The sequence below is a fragment of the Arachis ipaensis genome, chromosome B6 (assembly GCF_059453495.1).
Source record: "Arachis ipaensis isolate K30076 ecotype BB chromosome B6, ASM5945349v1, whole genome shotgun sequence".
Classification (NCBI taxonomy): domain Eukaryota; kingdom Viridiplantae; phylum Streptophyta; class Magnoliopsida; order Fabales; family Fabaceae; genus Arachis; species Arachis ipaensis.
The window spans coordinates 66,159,168-66,176,828 of record NC_142441.1 but is presented as its reverse complement, the minus strand read 5'-3'; the positions used below and the strand labels follow the sequence as shown (position 1 = coordinate 66,176,828).

General features: G+C 44.6%; 54 non-coding genes across 54 annotated transcripts; all 54 read right to left on the bottom strand.

Annotated features, from left to right (window-relative positions):
• Positions 1-119, bottom strand: LOC148558383 (5S ribosomal RNA). Its single transcript, XR_015888702.1, has one exon. It is a non-coding gene; the product is annotated as a 5S ribosomal RNA (ribosomal RNA).
• Positions 120-336: 217 nt separating this feature from the next.
• Positions 337-455, bottom strand: LOC148558382 (5S ribosomal RNA). Its single transcript, XR_015890323.1, has one exon. It is a non-coding gene; the product is annotated as a 5S ribosomal RNA (ribosomal RNA).
• Positions 456-647: 192 nt separating this feature from the next.
• Positions 648-766, bottom strand: LOC148558381 (5S ribosomal RNA). The gene has a single exon (XR_015889329.1). It is a non-coding gene; the product is annotated as a 5S ribosomal RNA (ribosomal RNA).
• Positions 767-1,003: 237 nt separating this feature from the next.
• Positions 1,004-1,122, bottom strand: LOC148558380 (5S ribosomal RNA). The gene has a single exon (XR_015889714.1). It is a non-coding gene; the product is annotated as a 5S ribosomal RNA (ribosomal RNA).
• A 224-nt stretch (positions 1,123-1,346) lies between these two features.
• LOC148558379 (5S ribosomal RNA) lies at positions 1,347-1,465 on the bottom strand. Its single transcript, XR_015889318.1, has one exon. It is a non-coding gene; the product is annotated as a 5S ribosomal RNA (ribosomal RNA).
• Positions 1,466-1,680: 215 nt separating this feature from the next.
• Positions 1,681-1,799, bottom strand: LOC148558378 (5S ribosomal RNA). The gene has a single exon (XR_015888565.1). It is a non-coding gene; the product is annotated as a 5S ribosomal RNA (ribosomal RNA).
• Positions 1,800-1,995: 196 nt separating this feature from the next.
• On the bottom strand, positions 1,996-2,114 carry LOC148558377 (5S ribosomal RNA). Its single transcript, XR_015889044.1, has one exon. It is a non-coding gene; the product is annotated as a 5S ribosomal RNA (ribosomal RNA).
• A 192-nt stretch (positions 2,115-2,306) lies between these two features.
• LOC148558376 (5S ribosomal RNA) lies at positions 2,307-2,425 on the bottom strand. Its single transcript, XR_015890619.1, has one exon. It is a non-coding gene; the product is annotated as a 5S ribosomal RNA (ribosomal RNA).
• Positions 2,426-2,631: 206 nt separating this feature from the next.
• Positions 2,632-2,750, bottom strand: LOC148558375 (5S ribosomal RNA). The gene has a single exon (XR_015888905.1). It is a non-coding gene; the product is annotated as a 5S ribosomal RNA (ribosomal RNA).
• Positions 2,751-2,941: 191 nt separating this feature from the next.
• On the bottom strand, positions 2,942-3,060 carry LOC148558374 (5S ribosomal RNA). Its single transcript, XR_015891867.1, has one exon. It is a non-coding gene; the product is annotated as a 5S ribosomal RNA (ribosomal RNA).
• Positions 3,061-3,287: 227 nt separating this feature from the next.
• Positions 3,288-3,406, bottom strand: LOC148558373 (5S ribosomal RNA). Its single transcript, XR_015889937.1, has one exon. It is a non-coding gene; the product is annotated as a 5S ribosomal RNA (ribosomal RNA).
• A 191-nt stretch (positions 3,407-3,597) lies between these two features.
• On the bottom strand, positions 3,598-3,716 carry LOC148558372 (5S ribosomal RNA). Its single transcript, XR_015891866.1, has one exon. It is a non-coding gene; the product is annotated as a 5S ribosomal RNA (ribosomal RNA).
• Positions 3,717-3,946: 230 nt separating this feature from the next.
• LOC148558371 (5S ribosomal RNA) lies at positions 3,947-4,065 on the bottom strand. The gene has a single exon (XR_015889936.1). It is a non-coding gene; the product is annotated as a 5S ribosomal RNA (ribosomal RNA).
• A 206-nt stretch (positions 4,066-4,271) lies between these two features.
• Positions 4,272-4,390, bottom strand: LOC148558370 (5S ribosomal RNA). The gene has a single exon (XR_015890322.1). It is a non-coding gene; the product is annotated as a 5S ribosomal RNA (ribosomal RNA).
• A 192-nt stretch (positions 4,391-4,582) lies between these two features.
• On the bottom strand, positions 4,583-4,701 carry LOC148558369 (5S ribosomal RNA). The gene has a single exon (XR_015889307.1). It is a non-coding gene; the product is annotated as a 5S ribosomal RNA (ribosomal RNA).
• Positions 4,702-4,928: 227 nt separating this feature from the next.
• Positions 4,929-5,047, bottom strand: LOC148558368 (5S ribosomal RNA). The gene has a single exon (XR_015889713.1). It is a non-coding gene; the product is annotated as a 5S ribosomal RNA (ribosomal RNA).
• Positions 5,048-5,267: 220 nt separating this feature from the next.
• Positions 5,268-5,386, bottom strand: LOC148558367 (5S ribosomal RNA). The gene has a single exon (XR_015889296.1). It is a non-coding gene; the product is annotated as a 5S ribosomal RNA (ribosomal RNA).
• A 229-nt stretch (positions 5,387-5,615) lies between these two features.
• LOC148558366 (5S ribosomal RNA) lies at positions 5,616-5,734 on the bottom strand. The gene has a single exon (XR_015888564.1). It is a non-coding gene; the product is annotated as a 5S ribosomal RNA (ribosomal RNA).
• Positions 5,735-5,929: 195 nt separating this feature from the next.
• LOC148558365 (5S ribosomal RNA) lies at positions 5,930-6,048 on the bottom strand. Its single transcript, XR_015889043.1, has one exon. It is a non-coding gene; the product is annotated as a 5S ribosomal RNA (ribosomal RNA).
• A 192-nt stretch (positions 6,049-6,240) lies between these two features.
• On the bottom strand, positions 6,241-6,359 carry LOC148558364 (5S ribosomal RNA). The gene has a single exon (XR_015891865.1). It is a non-coding gene; the product is annotated as a 5S ribosomal RNA (ribosomal RNA).
• A 207-nt stretch (positions 6,360-6,566) lies between these two features.
• Positions 6,567-6,685, bottom strand: LOC148558363 (5S ribosomal RNA). The gene has a single exon (XR_015889963.1). It is a non-coding gene; the product is annotated as a 5S ribosomal RNA (ribosomal RNA).
• Positions 6,686-6,904: 219 nt separating this feature from the next.
• Positions 6,905-7,023, bottom strand: LOC148558362 (5S ribosomal RNA). Its single transcript, XR_015888904.1, has one exon. It is a non-coding gene; the product is annotated as a 5S ribosomal RNA (ribosomal RNA).
• Positions 7,024-7,230: 207 nt separating this feature from the next.
• LOC148558361 (5S ribosomal RNA) lies at positions 7,231-7,349 on the bottom strand. Its single transcript, XR_015888903.1, has one exon. It is a non-coding gene; the product is annotated as a 5S ribosomal RNA (ribosomal RNA).
• Positions 7,350-7,541: 192 nt separating this feature from the next.
• Positions 7,542-7,660, bottom strand: LOC148558360 (5S ribosomal RNA). Its single transcript, XR_015891863.1, has one exon. It is a non-coding gene; the product is annotated as a 5S ribosomal RNA (ribosomal RNA).
• A 248-nt stretch (positions 7,661-7,908) lies between these two features.
• Positions 7,909-8,027, bottom strand: LOC148558359 (5S ribosomal RNA). Its single transcript, XR_015889935.1, has one exon. It is a non-coding gene; the product is annotated as a 5S ribosomal RNA (ribosomal RNA).
• Positions 8,028-8,219: 192 nt separating this feature from the next.
• LOC148558358 (5S ribosomal RNA) lies at positions 8,220-8,338 on the bottom strand. Its single transcript, XR_015890489.1, has one exon. It is a non-coding gene; the product is annotated as a 5S ribosomal RNA (ribosomal RNA).
• Positions 8,339-8,532: 194 nt separating this feature from the next.
• Positions 8,533-8,651, bottom strand: LOC148558357 (5S ribosomal RNA). The gene has a single exon (XR_015889285.1). It is a non-coding gene; the product is annotated as a 5S ribosomal RNA (ribosomal RNA).
• Positions 8,652-8,885: 234 nt separating this feature from the next.
• On the bottom strand, positions 8,886-9,004 carry LOC148558356 (5S ribosomal RNA). The gene has a single exon (XR_015890321.1). It is a non-coding gene; the product is annotated as a 5S ribosomal RNA (ribosomal RNA).
• A 209-nt stretch (positions 9,005-9,213) lies between these two features.
• LOC148558355 (5S ribosomal RNA) lies at positions 9,214-9,332 on the bottom strand. Its single transcript, XR_015889273.1, has one exon. It is a non-coding gene; the product is annotated as a 5S ribosomal RNA (ribosomal RNA).
• A 225-nt stretch (positions 9,333-9,557) lies between these two features.
• Positions 9,558-9,676, bottom strand: LOC148558354 (5S ribosomal RNA). Its single transcript, XR_015889486.1, has one exon. It is a non-coding gene; the product is annotated as a 5S ribosomal RNA (ribosomal RNA).
• A 210-nt stretch (positions 9,677-9,886) lies between these two features.
• On the bottom strand, positions 9,887-10,005 carry LOC148558353 (5S ribosomal RNA). Its single transcript, XR_015888562.1, has one exon. It is a non-coding gene; the product is annotated as a 5S ribosomal RNA (ribosomal RNA).
• A 193-nt stretch (positions 10,006-10,198) lies between these two features.
• On the bottom strand, positions 10,199-10,317 carry LOC148558352 (5S ribosomal RNA). The gene has a single exon (XR_015890119.1). It is a non-coding gene; the product is annotated as a 5S ribosomal RNA (ribosomal RNA).
• Positions 10,318-10,514: 197 nt separating this feature from the next.
• Positions 10,515-10,633, bottom strand: LOC148558351 (5S ribosomal RNA). The gene has a single exon (XR_015891862.1). It is a non-coding gene; the product is annotated as a 5S ribosomal RNA (ribosomal RNA).
• A 209-nt stretch (positions 10,634-10,842) lies between these two features.
• On the bottom strand, positions 10,843-10,961 carry LOC148558350 (5S ribosomal RNA). Its single transcript, XR_015889262.1, has one exon. It is a non-coding gene; the product is annotated as a 5S ribosomal RNA (ribosomal RNA).
• A 196-nt stretch (positions 10,962-11,157) lies between these two features.
• LOC148558349 (5S ribosomal RNA) lies at positions 11,158-11,276 on the bottom strand. Its single transcript, XR_015889484.1, has one exon. It is a non-coding gene; the product is annotated as a 5S ribosomal RNA (ribosomal RNA).
• Positions 11,277-11,470: 194 nt separating this feature from the next.
• On the bottom strand, positions 11,471-11,589 carry LOC148558348 (5S ribosomal RNA). Its single transcript, XR_015890117.1, has one exon. It is a non-coding gene; the product is annotated as a 5S ribosomal RNA (ribosomal RNA).
• Positions 11,590-11,783: 194 nt separating this feature from the next.
• Positions 11,784-11,902, bottom strand: LOC148558347 (5S ribosomal RNA). The gene has a single exon (XR_015891861.1). It is a non-coding gene; the product is annotated as a 5S ribosomal RNA (ribosomal RNA).
• A 206-nt stretch (positions 11,903-12,108) lies between these two features.
• On the bottom strand, positions 12,109-12,227 carry LOC148558346 (5S ribosomal RNA). The gene has a single exon (XR_015889251.1). It is a non-coding gene; the product is annotated as a 5S ribosomal RNA (ribosomal RNA).
• Positions 12,228-12,445: 218 nt separating this feature from the next.
• On the bottom strand, positions 12,446-12,564 carry LOC148558345 (5S ribosomal RNA). Its single transcript, XR_015889483.1, has one exon. It is a non-coding gene; the product is annotated as a 5S ribosomal RNA (ribosomal RNA).
• A 219-nt stretch (positions 12,565-12,783) lies between these two features.
• Positions 12,784-12,902, bottom strand: LOC148558344 (5S ribosomal RNA). The gene has a single exon (XR_015889240.1). It is a non-coding gene; the product is annotated as a 5S ribosomal RNA (ribosomal RNA).
• A 227-nt stretch (positions 12,903-13,129) lies between these two features.
• LOC148558343 (5S ribosomal RNA) lies at positions 13,130-13,248 on the bottom strand. The gene has a single exon (XR_015890426.1). It is a non-coding gene; the product is annotated as a 5S ribosomal RNA (ribosomal RNA).
• Positions 13,249-13,469: 221 nt separating this feature from the next.
• On the bottom strand, positions 13,470-13,588 carry LOC148558342 (5S ribosomal RNA). The gene has a single exon (XR_015891018.1). It is a non-coding gene; the product is annotated as a 5S ribosomal RNA (ribosomal RNA).
• Positions 13,589-13,780: 192 nt separating this feature from the next.
• On the bottom strand, positions 13,781-13,899 carry LOC148558341 (5S ribosomal RNA). Its single transcript, XR_015889229.1, has one exon. It is a non-coding gene; the product is annotated as a 5S ribosomal RNA (ribosomal RNA).
• A 215-nt stretch (positions 13,900-14,114) lies between these two features.
• LOC148558340 (5S ribosomal RNA) lies at positions 14,115-14,233 on the bottom strand. Its single transcript, XR_015890320.1, has one exon. It is a non-coding gene; the product is annotated as a 5S ribosomal RNA (ribosomal RNA).
• A 213-nt stretch (positions 14,234-14,446) lies between these two features.
• LOC148558339 (5S ribosomal RNA) lies at positions 14,447-14,565 on the bottom strand. Its single transcript, XR_015890319.1, has one exon. It is a non-coding gene; the product is annotated as a 5S ribosomal RNA (ribosomal RNA).
• Positions 14,566-14,756: 191 nt separating this feature from the next.
• LOC148558338 (5S ribosomal RNA) lies at positions 14,757-14,875 on the bottom strand. Its single transcript, XR_015889217.1, has one exon. It is a non-coding gene; the product is annotated as a 5S ribosomal RNA (ribosomal RNA).
• Positions 14,876-15,079: 204 nt separating this feature from the next.
• LOC148558337 (5S ribosomal RNA) lies at positions 15,080-15,198 on the bottom strand. The gene has a single exon (XR_015890318.1). It is a non-coding gene; the product is annotated as a 5S ribosomal RNA (ribosomal RNA).
• Positions 15,199-15,396: 198 nt separating this feature from the next.
• On the bottom strand, positions 15,397-15,515 carry LOC148558336 (5S ribosomal RNA). The gene has a single exon (XR_015889206.1). It is a non-coding gene; the product is annotated as a 5S ribosomal RNA (ribosomal RNA).
• Positions 15,516-15,745: 230 nt separating this feature from the next.
• LOC148558335 (5S ribosomal RNA) lies at positions 15,746-15,864 on the bottom strand. Its single transcript, XR_015889482.1, has one exon. It is a non-coding gene; the product is annotated as a 5S ribosomal RNA (ribosomal RNA).
• Positions 15,865-16,104: 240 nt separating this feature from the next.
• Positions 16,105-16,223, bottom strand: LOC148558334 (5S ribosomal RNA). Its single transcript, XR_015888561.1, has one exon. It is a non-coding gene; the product is annotated as a 5S ribosomal RNA (ribosomal RNA).
• Positions 16,224-16,416: 193 nt separating this feature from the next.
• On the bottom strand, positions 16,417-16,535 carry LOC148558333 (5S ribosomal RNA). Its single transcript, XR_015890116.1, has one exon. It is a non-coding gene; the product is annotated as a 5S ribosomal RNA (ribosomal RNA).
• Positions 16,536-16,730: 195 nt separating this feature from the next.
• Positions 16,731-16,849, bottom strand: LOC148558332 (5S ribosomal RNA). The gene has a single exon (XR_015891860.1). It is a non-coding gene; the product is annotated as a 5S ribosomal RNA (ribosomal RNA).
• Positions 16,850-17,073: 224 nt separating this feature from the next.
• LOC148558331 (5S ribosomal RNA) lies at positions 17,074-17,192 on the bottom strand. Its single transcript, XR_015889195.1, has one exon. It is a non-coding gene; the product is annotated as a 5S ribosomal RNA (ribosomal RNA).
• A 195-nt stretch (positions 17,193-17,387) lies between these two features.
• Positions 17,388-17,506, bottom strand: LOC148558330 (5S ribosomal RNA). The gene has a single exon (XR_015889184.1). It is a non-coding gene; the product is annotated as a 5S ribosomal RNA (ribosomal RNA).
• Positions 17,507-17,661: the final 155 nt, after the last annotated feature.

Below are 17,661 nucleotides of genomic sequence, written 5' to 3'. Positions count from 1 at the left end.
GAGGTGCAACACGAGGACTTCTCAGGAGGTCACCCATCCTAGTACTACTCTCGCCCAAGCACGCTTAACTGCGGAGTTCTGATGGGATCCGGTGCATTAGTGCTGGTATGATCGCACCTATTATAATATGCGCACATAATTATCATATGCGTGTCTTGCGACGTAGGGTAAGTCGAGCTGCGAATCCCTGCGGGGACTGTGGGAGCTTGCCTAAAATCAGGTCATTGAGACTCGCTTTAACTAAACTGTGCAAGATAGCGCCGTTTAAAGAACGAGGGTAAGCACGACGTAAAAAAAAAAAAAAAAAAAAAAAAAAAAAAAAAAAAAAAAAAAAAAGAGGTGTAACACGAGGACTTCTCAGGAGGTCACCCATCCTAGTACTACTCTCGCCCAAGCACGCTTAACTGCGGAGTTCTGATGGGATCCGGTGCATTAGTGCTGGTATGATCGCACCTATTATAATATGCGCACATAATTATCATATGCATGTCTCGCGACGTAGGGTAAGTCGAGTTGCAAATCCCTGCGGGGCCCGTGCGAGCTTGCCTAAAATCAGGTCATTGAGACTCGCTTTAGCTAAACTATTCAAGATAGTGCCGTTTAAAGAACGAGCGTAGGCACGACGTAAAAAAAAAAAAAAAAAAAAAGAGGTGCAACACGAGGACTTCCCAGGAGGTCACCCATCCTAGTACTACTCCCGCCCAAGCACGCTTAACTGCGGAGTTCTGATGGGATCCGGTGCATTAGTGCTGGTATGATCGCACCTATTATAATATGCGCACATAATTATCATATGCGTGTCTTGCGACGTAGGGTAAGTCGAGCTGCGAATCCCTGCGGGGCCCGTGCGAGCTTGCCTAAAATGAGGTCATTGAGACTCGCTTTAGCTAAACTATTCAAGATAGCGCCGTTTAAAGAACGAGGGTAAGCACGACGTAAAAAAAAAAAAAAAAAAAAAAAAAAAAAAAAAAAAAAAAAAAAAAAAAAAAAAAAAAAAAAAAAAGAGGTGCAACACGAGGACTTCTCAGGAGGTCAACCATCCTAGTACTACTCTCGCCCAAGCACGCTTAACTGCGGAGTTCTGATGGGATCCGGTGCATTAGTGCTGGTATGATCGCACCTATTATAATATGCGCACATAATTATCATATGCATGTCTCGCGACGTAGGGTAAGTCGAGTTGCAAATCCCTGCGGGGCCCGTGCGAGCTTGCCTAAAATCAGGTCATTGAGACTCGCTTTAACTAAACTGTGCAAGATAGCGCCGTTTAAAGAACGAGGGCAAGCACGACGTAAAAAAAAAAAAAAAAAAAAAAAAAAAAAAAAAAAAAAAAAAAAAAAAAAAAAGAGGTGCAACACGAGGACTTCCCAGGAGGTCACCCATCCTAGTACTACTCCCGCCCAAGCACGCTTAACTGCGGAGTTCTGATGGGATCCGGTGCATTAGTGCTGGTATGATCGCACCTATTATAATATGCGCACATAATTATCATATGCGTGTCTTGCGACGTAGGGTAAGTCGAGCTGCGAATCCCTGCGGGGCCCGTGCGAGCTTGCCTAAAATGAGGTCATTGAGACTCGCTTTAGCTAAACTATTCAAGATAGCGCCGTTTAAAGAACGAGGGTAAGCACGACGTAAAAAAAAAAAAAAAAAAAAAAAAAAAAAAAAAAAAAAAAAAAAGAGGTGCAACACGAGGACTTCCCAGGAGGTCACCCATCCAAGTACTACTCTCGCCCAAGCACGCTTAACTGCGGAGTTCTGATGGGATCCGGTGCATTAGTGCTGGTATGATCGCACCTATTAAAATATGCGCACATAATTATCATATGCATGTCTCGCGACGTAGGGTAAGTCGAGTTGCGAAACCCTGCGGGGCCCGTGCGAACTTGCCTAAAATGAGGTCATTGAGACTCGCTTTAGCTAAACTATTCAAGATAGCGCCGTTTAAAGAACGAGGGCAAGCACGACGTAAAAAAAAAAAAAAAAAAAAAAAAAGAGGTGCAACACGAGGACTTCCCAGGAGGTCACCCATCCTAGTACTACTCTCGCCCAAGCACGCTTAACTGCGGAGTTCTGATGGGATCCGGTGAATTAGTGCTGGTATGATCGCACCTATTAAAATATGCGCACAAAATTATCATATGCATGTCTCGCGACGTAGGGTAAGTCGAGTTGCAAATCCCTGCGGGGCCCGTGGGAGCTTGCCTAAAATCAGGTCATTGAGACTCGCTTTAACAAAACTGTGCAAGATAGCGCCGTTTAAAGAACGAGGGTAAGCACGACGTAAAAAAAAAAAAAAAAAAAAAGAGGTGGAACACGAGGACTTCCCAGGAGGTCACCCATCCTAGTACTACTCTCGCCCAAGCACGCTTAACTGCGGAGTTCTGATGGGATCCGGTGCATTAGTGCTGGTATGATCGCACCTATTAAAATATGCGCACATAATTATCATATGCATGTCTTGCGACGTAGGGTAAGTCGAGCTGCGAATCCCTGCGGGGCCCGTGCGAGCTTGCCTAAAATGAGGTCATTGAGACTCGCTTTAGCTAAACTATTCAAGATAGTGCCGTTTAAAGAACGAGGGTAGGCACGACGTAAAAAAAAAAAAAAAAAAAAAAAAAAAAAAAAAAAGAGGTGCAACACAAGGACTTCCCAGGAGGTCACCCATCCTAGTACTACTCTCGCCCAAGCACGCTTAACTGCGGAGTTCTGATGGGATCCGGTGCATTAGTGCTGGTATGATCGCACCTTTTATAATATGCGCACATAATTATCATATGCATGTGTTGCGACGTAGGGTAAGTCGAGCTGCGAATCCCTGCGGGGCCCGTGCGAGCTTGCCTAAAATGAGGTCATTGAGACTCGCTTTAGCTAAACTATTCAAGATAGTGCCGTTTAAAGAACGAGCGTAGGCACGACGTAAAAAAAAAAAAAAAAAAAAGAGGTGCAACACGAGGACTTCCCAGGAGGTCACCCATCCTAGTACTACTCTCGCCCAAGCACGCTTAACTGCGGAGTTCTGATGGGATCCGGTGCATTAGTGCTGGTATGATCGCACCTATTATAATATGCGCACATAATTATCATATGCATGTCTTGCGACGTAGGGTAAGTCGAGCTGCGAATCCCTGCGGGGCCTGTGGGAGCTTGCCTAAAATCAGGTCATTGAGACTCGCTTTAGCTAAACTATTCAAGATAGTGCCGTTTAAAGAACGAGCGTAGGCACGACGTAAAAAAAAAAAAAAAAAAAAAAAAAAAAAAAAAAAAAAAAAAAAAAAAAAAAAAAAGAGGTGCAACACGAGGACTTCCCAGGAGGTCACCCATCCTAGCACTACTCTCGCCCAAGCACGCTTAACTGCGGAGTTCTGATGGGATCCGGTGCATTAGTGCTGGTATGATCGCACCTATTATAATATGCGCACATAATTATCATATGCATGTGTTGCGACGTAGGGTAAGTCGAGCTGCGAATCCCTGCGGGGCCCGTGCGAGCTTGCCTAAAATGAGGTCATTGAGACTCGCTTTAGCTAAACTATTCAAGATAGTGCCGTTTAAAGAACGAGCGTAGGCACGACGTAAAAAAAAAAAAAAAAAAAAGAGGTGCAACACGAGGACTTCCCAGGAGGTCACCCATCCTAGTACTACTCTCGCCCAAGCACGCTTAACTGCGGAGTTCTGATGGGATCCGGTGCATTAGTGCTGGTATGATCGCACCTATTATAATATGCGCACATAATTATCATATGCATGTCTTGCGACGTAGGGTAAGTCGAGCTGCGAATCCCTGCGGGGCCTGTGGGAGCTTGCCTAAAATCAGGTCATTGAGACTCGCTTTAGCTAAACTATTCAAGATAGTGCCGTTTAAAGAACGAGCGTAGGCACGACGTAAAAAAAAAAAAAAAAAAAAAAAAAAAAAAAAAAAAAAAAAAAAAAAAAAAAAAAAAAAGAGGTGCAACACGAGGACTTCCCAGGAGGTCACCCATCCTAGCACTACTCTCGCCCAAGCACGCTTAACTGCGGAGTTCTGATGGGATCCGGTGCATTAGTGCTGGTATGATCGCACCTATTATAATATGCGCACATAATTATCATATGCATGTCTTGCGACGTAGGGTAAGTCGAGCTGCGAATCCCTGCGGGGCCTGTGGGAGCTTGCCTAAAATCAGGTCATTGAGACTCGCTTTAACTAAACTGTGCAAGATAGCGCCGTTTAAAGAACGAGGGTAAGCACGACGTAAAAAAAAAAAAAAAAAAAAAAAAAAAAAAAAAAAGAGGTGTAACACGAGGACTTCTCAGGAGGTCACCCATCCTAGTACTACTCTCGCCCAAGCACGCTTAACTGCGGAGTTCTGATGGGATCCGGTGCATTAGTGCTGGTATGATCGCACCTATTATAATATGCGCACATAATTATCATATGCATGTCTCGCGACGTAGGGTAAGTCGAGTTGCAAATCCCTGCGGGGCCCGTGCGAGCTTGCCTAAAATCAGGTCATTGAGACTCGCTTTAGCTAAACTATTCAAGATAGTGCCGTTTAAAGAACGAGCGTAGGCACGACGTAAAAAAAAAAAAAAAAAAAAAGAGGTGCAACACGAGGACTTCCCAGGAGGTCACCCATCCTAGTACTACTCCCGCCCAAGCACGCTTAACTGCGGAGTTCTGATGGGATCCGGTGCATTAGTGCTGGTATGATCGCACCTATTATAATATGCGCACATAATTATCATATGCGTGTCTTGCGACGTAGGGTAAGTCGAGCTGCGAATCCCTGCGGGGCCCGTGCGAGCTTGCCTAAAATGAGGTCATTGAGACTCGCTTTAGCTAAACTATTCAAGATAGCGCCGTTTAAAGAACGAGGGTAAGCACGACGTAAAAAAAAAAAAAAAAAAAAAAAAAAAAAAAAAAAAAAAAAAAAAAAAAAAAAAAAGAGGTGCAACACGAGGACTTCTCAGGAGGTCAACCATCCTAGTACTACTCTCGCCCAAGCACGCTTAACTGCGGAGTTCTGATGGGATCCGGTGCATTAGTGCTGGTATGATCGCACCTATTATAATATGCGCACATAATTATCATATGCATGTCTCGCGACGTAGGGTAAGTCGAGTTGCAAATCCCTGCGGGGCCCGTGCGAGCTTGCCTAAAATCAGGTCATTGAGACTCGCTTTAACTAAACTGTGCAAGATAGCGCCGTTTAAAGAACGAGGGCAAGCACGACGTAAAAAAAAAAAAAAAAAAAAAAAAAAAAAAAAAAAAAAAAAAAAAAAAAGAGGTGCAACACGAGGACTTCCCAGGAGGTCACCCATCCTAGTACTACTCCCGCCCAAGCACGCTTAACTGCGGAGTTCTGATGGGATCCGGTGCATTAGTGCTGGTATGATCGCACCTATTATAATATGCGCACATAATTATCATATGCGTGTCTTGCGACGTAGGGTAAGTCGAGCTGCGAATCCCTGCGGGGCCCGTGCGAGCTTGCCTAAAATGAGGTCATTGAGACTCGCTTTAGCTAAACTATTCAAGATAGCGCCGTTTAAAGAACGAGGGTAAGCACGACGTAAAAAAAAAAAAAAAAAAAAAAAAAAAAAAAAAAAAAAAAAAAAAAAAAAAAAAAAAAGAGGTGCAACACGAGGACTTCCCAGGAGGTCACCCATCCAAGTACTACTCTCGCCCAAGCACGCTTAACTGCGGAGTTCTGATGGGATCCGGTGCATTAGTGCTGGTATGATCGCACCTATTAAAATATGCGCACATAATTATCATATGCATGTCTCGCGACGTAGGGTAAGTCGAGTTGCGAAACCCTGCGGGGCCCGTGCGAACTTGCCTAAAATGAGGTCATTGAGACTCGCTTTAGCTAAACTATTCAAGATAGCGCCGTTTAAAGAACGAGGGCAAGCACGACGTAAAAAAAAAAAAAAAAAAAAAAAAGAGGTGCAACACGAGGACTTCCCAGGAGGTCACCCATCCTAGTACTACTCTCGCCCAAGCACGCTTAACTGCGGAGTTCTGATGGGATCCGGTGAATTAGTGCTGGTATGATCGCACCTATTAAAATATGCGCACAAAATTATCATATGCATGTCTCGCGACGTAGGGTAAGTCGAGTTGCAAATCCCTGCGGGGCCCGTGGGAGCTTGCCTAAAATCAGGTCATTGAGACTCGCTTTAACAAAACTGTGCAAGATAGCGCCGTTTAAAGAACGAGGGTAAGCACGACGTAAAAAAAAAAAAAAAAAAAAAGAGGTGCAACACGAGGACTTCCCAGGAGGTCACCCATCCTAGTACTACTCTCGCCCAAGCACGCTTAACTGCGGAGTTCTGATGGGATCCGGTGCATTAGTGCTGGTATGATCGCACCTATTAAAATATGCGCACATAATTATCATATGCATGTCTTGCGACGTAGGGTAAGTCGAGCTGCGAATCCCTGCGGGGCCCGTGCGAGCTTGCCTAAAATGAGGTCATTGAGACTCGCTTTAGCTAAACTATTCAAGATAGTGCCGTTTAAAGAACGAGGGTAGGCACGACGTAAAAAAAAAAAAAAAAAAAAAAAAAAAAAAAAAAAAGAGGTGCAACACAAGGACTTCCCAGGAGGTCATCCATCCTAGTACTACTCTCGCCCAAGCACGCTTAACTGCGGAGTTCTGATGGGATCCGGTGCATTAGTGCTGGTATGATCGCACCTATTATAATATGCGCACATAATTATCATATGCATGTGTTGCGACGTAGGGTAAGTCGAGCTGCGAATCCCTGCGGGGCCCGTGCGAGCTTGCCTAAAATGAGGTCATTGAGACTCGCTTTAGCTAAACTATTCAAGATAGTGCCGTTTAAAGAACGAGGGTAGGCACGACGTAAAAAAAAAAAAAAAAAAAAAAAAAAAAAAAAAAAAAAAAAAAAAAAAGAGGTGCAACACAAGGACTTCCCAGGAGGTCACCCATCCTAGTACTACTCTCGCCCAAGCACGCTTAACTGCGGAGTTCTGATGGGATCCGGTGCATTAGTGCTGGTATGATCGCACCTATTAAAATATGCGCACATAATTATCATATGCATGTCTTGCGACGTAGGGTAAGTCGAGCTGCGAATCCCTGCGGGGCCCGTGCGAGCTTGCCTAAAATGAGGTCATTGAGACTCGCTTTAGCTAAACTATTCAAGATAGTGCCGTTTAAAGAACGAGGGTAGGCACGACGTAAAAAAAAAAAAAAAAAAAAAAAAAAAAAAAAAAAAGAGGTGCAACACAAGGACTTCCCAGGAGGTCACCCATCCTAGTACTACTCTCGCCCAAGCACGCTTAACTGCGGAGTTCTGATGGGATCCGGTGCATTAGTGCTGGTATGATCGCACCTATTATAATATGCGCACATAATTATCATATGCATGTGTTGCGACGTAGGGTAAGTCGAGCTGCGAATCCCTGCGGGGCCCGTGCGAGCTTGCCTAAAATGAGGTCATTGAGACTCGCTTTAGCTAAACTATTCAAGATAGTGCCGTTTAAAGAACGAGCGTAGGCACGACGTAAAAAAAAAAAAAAAAAAAAAGAGGTGCAACACGAGGACTTCCCAGGAGGTCACCCATCCTAGTACTACTCTCGCCCAAGCACGCTTAACTGCGGAGTTCTGATGGGATCCGGTGCATTAGTGCTGGTATGATCGCACCTATTATAATATGCGCACATAATTATCATATGCATGTCTTGCGACGTAGGGTAAGTCGAGCTGCGAATCCCTGCGGGGCCTGTGGGAGCTTGCCTAAAATCAGGTCATTGAGACTCGCTTTAGCTAAACTATTCAAGATAGTGCCGTTTAAAGAACGAGCGTAGGCACGACGTAAAAAAAAAAAAAAAAAAAAAAAAAAAAAAAAAAAAAAAAAAAAAAAAAAAAAAAAAAAAAAAAAAAAAAAAAAAAAGAGGTGCAACACGAGGACTTCCCAGGAGGTCACCCATCCTAGCACTACTCTCGCCCAAGCACGCTTAACTGCGGAGTTCTGATGGGATCCGGTGCATTAGTGCTGGTATGATCGCACCTATTATAATATGCGCACATAATTATCATATGCATGTCTTGCGACGTAGGGTAAGTCGAGCTGCGAATCCCTGCGGGGCCTGTGGGAGCTTGCCTAAAATCAGGTCATTGAGACTCGCTTTAACTAAACTGTGCAAGATAGCGCCGTTTAAAGAACGAGGGTAAGCACGACGTAAAAAAAAAAAAAAAAAAAAAGAGGTGTAACACGAGGACTTCTCAGGAGGTCACCCATCTTAGTACTACTCTCGCCCAAGCACGCTTAACTGCGGAGTTCTGATGGGATCCGGTGCATTAGTGCTGGTATGATCGCACCTATTATAATATGCGCACATAATTATCATATGCATGTCTCGCGACGTAGGGTAAGTCGAGTTGCAAATCCCTGCGGGGCCCGTGCGAGCTTGCCTAAAATCAGGTCATTGAGACTCGCTTTAGCTAAACTATTCAAGATAGTGCCGTTTAAAGAACGAGCGTAGGCACGACGTAAAAAAAAAAAAAAAAAAAAAAAGAGGTGCAACACGAGGACTTCCCAGGAGGTCACCCATCCTAGTACTACTCCCGCCCAAGCACGCTTAACTGCGGAGTTCTGATGGGATCCGGTGCATTAGTGCTGGTATGATCGCACCTATTATAATATGCGCACATAATTATCATATGCGTGTCTTGCGACGTAGGGTAAGTCGAGCTGCGAATCCCTGCGGGGCCCGTGCGAGCTTGCCTAAAATGAGGTCATTGAGACTCGCTTTAGCTAAACTATTCAAGATAGCGCCGTTTAAAGAACGAGGGTAAGCACGACGTAAAAAAAAAAAAAAAAAAAAAAAAAAAAAAAAAAAAAAAAAAAAAAAAAAAAAAAAAAAAAAAGAGGTGTAACACGAGGACTTCTCAGGAGGTCACCCATCCTAGTACTACTCTCGCCCAAGCACGCTTAACTGCGGAGTTCTGATGGGATCCGGTGCATTAGTGCTGGTATGATCGCACCTATTATAATATGCGCACATAATTATCATATGCATGTCTCGCGACGTAGGGTAAGTCGAGTTGCAAATCCCTGCGGGGCCCGTGCGAGCTTGCCTAAAATCAGGTCATTGAGACTCGCTTTAACTAAACTGTGCAAGATAGCGCCGTTTAAAGAACGAGGGTAAGCACGACGTAAAAAAAAAAAAAAAAAAAAAAAAAAAAAAAAAAAAAAGAGGTGCAACACGAGGACTTCCCAGGAGGTCACCCATCCTAGTACTACTCCCGCCCAAGCACGCTTAACTGCGGAGTTCTGATGGGATCCGGTGCATTAGTGCTGGTATGATCGCACCTATTATAATATGCGCACATAATTATCATATGCGTGTCTTGCGACGTAGGGTAAGTCGAGCTGCGAATCCCTGCGGGGCCCGTGCGAGCTTGCCTAAAATGAGGTCATTGAGACTCGCTTTAGCTAAACTATTCAAGATAGCGCCGTTTAAAGAACGAGGGTAAGCACGACGTAAAAAAAAAAAAAAAAAAAAAAAAAAAAAAAAAAAAAAAAAAAAAAAAAAAAAAGAGGTGCAACACGAGGACTTCCCAGGAGGTCACCCATCCTAGTACTACTCCCGCCCAAGCACGCTTAACTGCGAAGTTCTGATGGGATCCGGTGCATTAGTGCTGGTATGATCGCACCTATTATAATATGCGCACATAATTATCATATGCGTGTCTTGCGACGTAGGGTAAGTCGAGCTGCGAATCCCTGCGGGGCCCGTGCGAGCTTGCCTAAAATGAGGTCATTGAGACTCGCTTTAGCTAAACTATTCAAGATAGCGCCGTTTAAAGAACGAGGGTAAGCACGACGTAAAAAAAAAAAATAAAAAAAAAAAAAAAAAAAAAAAAAAGAGGTGCAACACGAGGACTTCCCAGGAGGTCACCCATCCAAGTACTACTCTCGCCCAAGCACGCTTAACTGCGGAGTTCTGATGGGATCCGGTGCATTAGTGCTGGTATGATCGCACCTATTAAAATATGCGCACATAATTATCATATGCATGTCTCGCGACGTAGGGTAAGTCGAGTTGCGAAACCCTGCGGGGCCCGTGCGAACTTGCCTAAAATGAGGTCATTGAGACTCGCTTTAGCTAAACTATTCAAGATAGCGCCGTTTAAAGAACGAGGGCAAGCACGACGTAAAAAAAAAAAAAAAAAAAAAAGAGGTGCAACTCGAGGACTTCCCAGGAGGTCACCCATCCTAGTACTACTCTCGCCCAAGCACGCTTAACTGCGGAGTTCTGATGGGATCCGGTGAATTAGTGCTGGTATGATCGCACCTATTAAAATATGCGCACAAAATTATCATATGCATGTCTCGCGACGTAGGGTAAGTCGAGTTGCAAATCCCTGCGGGGCCCGTGGGAGCTTGCCTAAAGTCAGGTCATTGAGACTCGCTTTAACAAAACTGTGCAAGATAGCGCCGTTTAAAGAACGAGGGTAAGCACGACGTAAAAAAAAAAAAAAAAAAAAAAAAAAGAGGTGCAACACGAGGACTTCCCAGGAGGTCACCCATCCTAGTACTACTCTCGCCCAAGCACGCTTAACTGCGGAGTTCTGATGGGATCCGGTGCATTAGTGCTGGTATGATCGCACCTATTATAATATGCGCACATAATTATCATATGCATGTCTCGCGACGTAGGGTAAGTCGAGTTGCAAATCCCTGCGGGGCCCGTGCGAGCTTGCCTAAAATCAGGTCATTGAGACTCGCTTTAACTAAACTGTGCAAGATAGCGCCGTTTAAAGAACGAGGGTAAGCACGACGTAAAAAAAAAAAAAAAAAAAAAAAAAAAAAAAAAAAAAAGAGGTGCAACACGAGGACTTCCCAGGAGGTCACCCATCCTAGTACTACTCCCGCCCAAGCACGCTTAACTGCGGAGTTCTGATGGGATCCGGTGCATTAGTGCTGGTATGATCGCACCTATTATAATATGCGCACATAATTATCATATGCGTGTCTTGCGACGTAGGGTAAGTCGAGCTGCGAATCCCTGCGGGGCCCGTGCGAGCTTGCCTAAAATGAGGTCATTGAGACTCGCTTTAGCTAAACTATTCAAGATAGCGCCGTTTAAAGAACGAGGGTAAGCACGACGTAAAAAAAAAAAAAAAAAAAAAAAAAGAGGTGCAACACGAGGACTTCCCAGGAGGTCACCCATCCTAGTACTACTCCCGCCCAAGCACGCTTAACTGCGAAGTTCTGATGGGATCCGGTGCATTAGTGCTGGTATGATCGCACCTATTATAATATGCGCACATAATTATCATATGCATGTCTCGCGACGTAGGGTAAGTCGAGTTGCAAATCCCTGCGGGGCCCGTGCGAGCTTGCCTAAAATCAGGTCATTGAGACTCGCTTTAACTAAACTGTGCAAGATAGCGCCGTTTAAAGAACGAGGGCAAGCACGACGTAAAAAAAAAAAAAAAAAAAAAAAGAGGTGCAACTCGAGGACTTCCCAGGAGGTCACCCATCCTAGTACTACTCTCGCCCAAGCACGCTTAACTGCGGAGTTCTGATGGGATCCGGTGAATTAGTGCTGGTATGATCGCACCTATTAAAATATGCGCACAAAATTATCATATGCATGTCTCGCAACGTAGGGTAAGTCGAGTTGCAAATCCCTGCGGGGCCCGTGGGAGCTTGCCTAAAGTCAGGTCATTGAGACTCGCTTTAACAAAACTGTGCAAGATAGCGCCGTTTAAAGAACGAGGGTAAGCACGACGTAAAAAAAAAAAAAAAAAAAAAAAGAGGTGCAACACGAGGACTTCCCAGGAGGTCACCCATCCTAGTACTACTCTCGCCCAAGCACGCTTAACTGCGGAGTTCTGATGGGATCCGGTGCATTAGTGCTGGTATGATCGCACCTATTATAATATGCGCACATAATTATCATATGCATGTCTCGCGACGTAGGGTAAGTCGAGTTGCAAATCCCTGCGGGGCCCGTGCGAGCTTGCCTAAAATCAGGTCATTGAGACTCGCTTTAACTAAACTGTGCAAGATAGCGCCGTTTAAAGAACGAGGGTAAGCACGACGTAAAAAAAAAAAAAAAAAAAAAAAAAAAAAAAAAAAGAGGTGCAACACGAGGACTTCCCAGGAGGTCACCCATCCTAGTACTACTCCCGCCCAAGCACGCTTAACTGCGGAGTTCTGATGGGATCCGGTGCATTAGTGCTGGTATGATCGCACCTATTATAATATGCGCACATAATTATCATATGCGTGTCTTGCGACGTAGGGTAAGTCGAGCTGCGAATCCCTGCGGGGCCCGTGCGAGCTTGCCTAAAATGAGGTCATTGAGACTCGCTTTAGCTAAACTATTCAAGATAGCGCCGTTTAAAGAACGAGGGTAAGCACGACGTAAAAAAAAAAAAAAAAAAAAAAAAAAAAAAAAAAAAAAAAAAAAAAAGAGGTGCAACACGAGGACTTCCCAGGAGGTCACCCATCCTAGTACTACTCCCGCCCAAGCACGCTTAACTGCGAAGTTCTGATGGGATCCGGTGCATTAGTGCTGGTATGATCGCACCTATTATAATATGCGCACATAATTATCATATGCGTGTCTTGCGACGTAGGGTAAGTCGAGCTGCGAATCCCTGCGGGGCCCGTGCGAGCTTGCCTAAAATGAGGTCATTGAGACTCGCTTTAGCTAAACTATTCAAGATAGCGCCGTTTAAAGAACGAGGGTAAGCACGACGTAAAAAAAAAAAAAAAAAAAAAAAAAAAAAAAAAAAAAAAAAAAAAAAAGAGGTGCAACACGAGGACTTCCCAGGAGGTCACCCATCCTAGTACTACTCCCGCCCAAGCACGCTTAACTGCGGAGTTCTGATGGGATCCGGTGCATTAGTGCTGGTATGATCGCACCTATTATAATATGCGCACATAATTATCATATGCGTGTCTTGCGACGTAGGGTAAGTCGAGCTGCGAATCCCTGCGGGGCCCGTGCGAGCTTGCCTAAAATGAGGTCATTGAGACTCGCTTTAGCTAAACTATTCAAGATAGCGCCGTTTAAAGAACGAGGGTAAGCACGACGTAAAAAAAAAAAAAAAAAAAAAAAAAAAAAAAAAAAAAAAAAAAAAAAAAAAAAAAAGAGGTGTAACACGAGGACTTCTCAAGAGGTCACCCATCCTAGTACTACTCTCGCCCAAGCACGCTTAACTGCGGAGTTCTGATGGGATCCGGTGCATTAGTGCTGGTATGATCGCACCTATTATAATATGCGCACATAATTATCATATGCATGTCTCGCGACGTAGGGTAAGTCGAGTTGCAAATCCTTGCGGGGCCCGTGCGAGCTTGCCTAAAATCAGGTCATTGAGACTCGCTTTAACTAAACTGTGCAAGATAGCGCCGTTTAAAGAACGAGGGTAAGCACGACGTAAAAAAAAAAAAAAAAAAAAAAAAAAAAAAAAAAAAAAAAAAAAAAAAAAGAGGTGTAACACGAGGACTTCTCAGGAGGTCACCCATCCTAGTACTACTCTCGCCCAAGCACGCTTAACTGCGGAGTTCTGATGGGATCCGGTGCATTAGTGCTGGTATGATCGCAACTATTATAATATGCGCACATAATTATCATATGCATGTCTCGCGACGTAGGGTAAGTCGAGTTGCAAATCCCTGCGGGGCCCGTGCGAGCTTGCCTAAAATCAGGTCATTGAGACTCGCTTTAGCTAAACTATTCAAGATAGTGCCGTTTAAAGAACGAGCGTAGGCACGACGTAAAAAAAAAAAAAAAAAAAAAGAGGTGCAACACGAGGACTTCCCAGGAGGTCACCCATCCTAGTACTACTCCCGCCCAAGCACGCTTAACTGCGGAGTTCTGATGGGATCCGGTGCATTAGTGCTGGTATGATCGCACCTATTATAATATGCGCACATAATTATCATATGCGTGTCTTGCGACGTAGGGTAAGTCGAGCTGCGAATCCCTGCGGGGCCCGTGCGAGCTTGCCTAAAATGAGGTCATTGAGACTCGCTTTAGCTAAACTATTCAAGATAGCGCCGTTTAAAGAACGAGGGTAAGCACGACGTAAAAAAAAAAAAAAAAAAAAAAAAAAAAAAAAAAAAAAAAAAAAGAGGTGTAACACGAGGACTTCTCAGGAGGTCACCCATCCTAGTACTACTCTCGCCCAAGCACGCTTAACTGCGGAGTTCTGATGGGATCCGGTGCATTAGTGCTGGTATGATCGCACCTATTATAATATGCGCACATAATTATCATATGCATGTCTCGCGACGTAGGGTAAGTCGAGTTGCAAATCCCTGCGGGGCCCGTGCGAGCTTGCCTAAAATCAGGTCATTGAGACTCGCTTTAACTAAACTGTGCAAGATAGCGCCGTTTAAAGAACGAGGGTAAGCACGACGTAAAAAAAAAAAAAAAAAAAAAAAAAAAAAAAAAAAAAAAAAAGAGGTGTAACACGAGGACTTCTCAGGAGGTCACCCATCCTAGTACTACTCTCGCCCAAGCACGCTTAACTGCGGAGTTCTGATGGGATCCGGTGCATTAGTGCTGGTATGATCGCACCTATTATAATATGCGCACATAATTATCATATGCATGTCTCGCGACGTAGGGTAAGTCGAGTTGCAAATCCCTGCGGGGCCCGTGCGAGCTTGCCTAAAATCAGGTCATTGAGACTCGCTTTAGCTAAACTATTCAAGATAGTGCCGTTTAAAGAACGAGCGTAGGCACGACGTAAAAAAAAAAAAAAAAAAAAGAGGTGCAACACGAGGACTTCCCAGGAGGTCACCCATCCTAGTACTACTCCCGCCCAAGCACGCTTAACTGCGGAGTTCTGATGGGATCCGGTGCATTAGTGCTGGTATGATCGCACCTATTATAATATGCGCACATAATTATCATATGCGTGTCTTGCGACGTAGGGTAAGTCGAGCTGCGAATCCCTGCGGGGCCCGTGCAAGCTTGCCTAAAATGAGGTCATTGAGACTCGCTTTAGCTAAACTATTCAAGATAGCGCCGTTTAAAGAACGAGGGTAAGCACGACGTAAAAAAAAAAAAAAAAAAAAAAAAAAAAAAGAGGAGGTGTAACACGAGGACTTCTCAGGAGGTCACCCATCCTAGTACTACTCTCGCCCAAGCACGCTTAACTGCGGAGTTCTGATGGGATCCGGTGCATTAGTGCTGGTATGATCGCACCTATTATAATATGCGCACATAATTATCATATGCATGTCTCGCGACGTAGGGTAAGTCGAGTTGCAAATCCCTGCGGGGCCCGTGCGAGCTTGCCTAAAATCAGGTCATTGAGACTCGCTTTAACTAAACTGTGCAAGATAGCGCCGTTTAAAGAACGAGGGTAAGCACGACGTAAAAAAAAAAAAAAAAAAAAAAAAAAAGAGGTGCAACACGAGGACTTCCCAGGAGGTCACCCATCCTAGTACTACTCCCGCCCAAGCACGCTTAACTGCGGAGTTCTGATGGGATCCGGTGCATTAGTGCTGGTATGATCGCACCTATTATAATATGCGCACATAATTATCATATGCGTGTCTTGCGACGTAGGGTAAGTCGAGCTGCGAATCCCTGCGGGGCCCGTGCGAGCTTGCCTAAAATGAGGTCATTGAGACTCGCTTTAGCTAAACTATTCAAGATAGCGCCGTTTAAAGAACGAGGGTAAGCACGACGTAAAAAAAAAAAAAAAAAAAAAAAAAAAAAAAAAAAAAAAAAAAAAAAAAAAAAAAAAAAGAGGTGCAACACGAGGACTTCCCAGGAGGTCACCCATCCTAGTACTACTCCCGCCCAAGCACGCTTAACTGCGAAGTTCTGATGGGATCCGGTGCATTAGTGCTGGTATGATCGCACCTATTATAATATGCGCACATAATTATCATATGCGTGTCTTGCGACGTAGGGTAAGTCGAGCTGCGAATCCCTGCGGGGCCCGTGCGAGCTTGCCTAAAATGAGGTCATTGAGACTCGCTTTAGCTAAACTATTCAAGATAGCGCCGTTTAAAGAACGAGGGTAAGCACGACGTAAAAAAAAAAAAAAAAAAAAAAAAAAAAAAAAAAAAAAAAAAAAAAAAAAAAAAAAAAAAAAAAAAAAAGAGGTGCAACACGAGGACTTCCCAGGAGGTCACCCATCCAAGTACTACTCTCGCCCAAGCACGCTTAACTGCGGAGTTCTGATGGGATCCGGTGCATTAGTGCTGGTATGATCGCACCTATTAAAATATGCGCACATAATTATCATATGCATGTCTCGCGACGTAGGGTAAGTCGAGTTGCGAAACCCTGCGGGGCCCGTGCGAACTTGCCTAAAATGAGGTCATTGAGACTCGCTTTAGCTAAACTATTCAAGATAGCGCCGTTTAAAGAACGAGGGCAAGCACGACGTAAAAAAAAAAAAAAAAAAAAAAGAGGTGCAACTCGAGGACTTCCCAGGAGGTCACCCATCCTAGTACTACTCTCGCCCAAGCACGCTTAACTGCGGAGTTCTGATGGGATCCGGTGAATTAGTGCTGGTATGATCGCACCTATTAAAATATGCGCACAAAATTATCATATGCATGTCTCGCGACGTAGGGTAAGTCGAGTTGCAAATCCCTGCGGGGCCCGTGGGAGCTTGCCTAAAGTCAGGTCATTGAGACTCGCTTTAACAAAACTGTGCAAGATAGCGCCGTTTAAAGAACGAGGGTAAGCACGACGTAAAAAAAAAAAAAAAAAAAAAAAAGAGGTGCAACACGAGGACTTCCCAGGAGGTCACCCATCCTAGTACTACTCTCGCCCAAGCACGCTTAACTGCGGAGTTCTGATGGGATCCGGTGCATTAGTGCTGGTATGATCGCACCTATTATAATATGCGCACATAATTATCATATGCATGTCTCGCGACGTAGGGTAAGTCGAGTTGCAAATCCCTGCGGGGCCCGTGCGAGCTTGCCTAAAATCAGGTCATTGAGACTCGCTTTAACTAAACTGTGCAAGATAGCGCCGTTTAAAGAACGAGGGTAAGCACGACGTAAAAAAAAAAAAAAAAAAAAAAAAAAAAAAAAAAAAAAAAAAAAAAAAAAAAAGAGGTGCAACACGAGGACTTCCCAGGAGGTCACCCATCCTAGTACTACTCCCGCCCAAGCACGCTTAACTGCGGAGTTCTGATGGGATCCGGTGCATTAGTGCTGGTATGATCGCACCTATTATAATATGCGCACATAATTATCATATGCGTGTCTTGCGACGTAGGGTAAGTCGAGCTGCGAATCCCTGCGGGGCCCGTGCGAGCTTGCCTAAAATGAGGTCATTGAGACTCGCTTTAGCTAAACTATTCAAGATAGCGCCGTTTAAAGAACGAGGGTAAGCACGACGTAAAAAAAAAAAAAAAAAAAAAAAAGAGGTGCAACACGAGGACTTCCCAGGAGGTCACCCATCCTAGTACTACTCCCGCCCAAGCACGCTTAACTGCGGAGTTCTGATGGGATCCGGTGCATTAGTGCTGGTATGATCGCACCTATTATAATATGCGCACATAATTATCATATGCGTGTCTTGCGACGTAGGGTAAGTCGAGCTGCGAATCCCTGCGGGGCCCGTGCGAGCTTGCCTAAAATGAGGTCATTGAGACTCGCTTTAGCTAAACTATTCAAGATAGCGCCGTTTAAAGAACG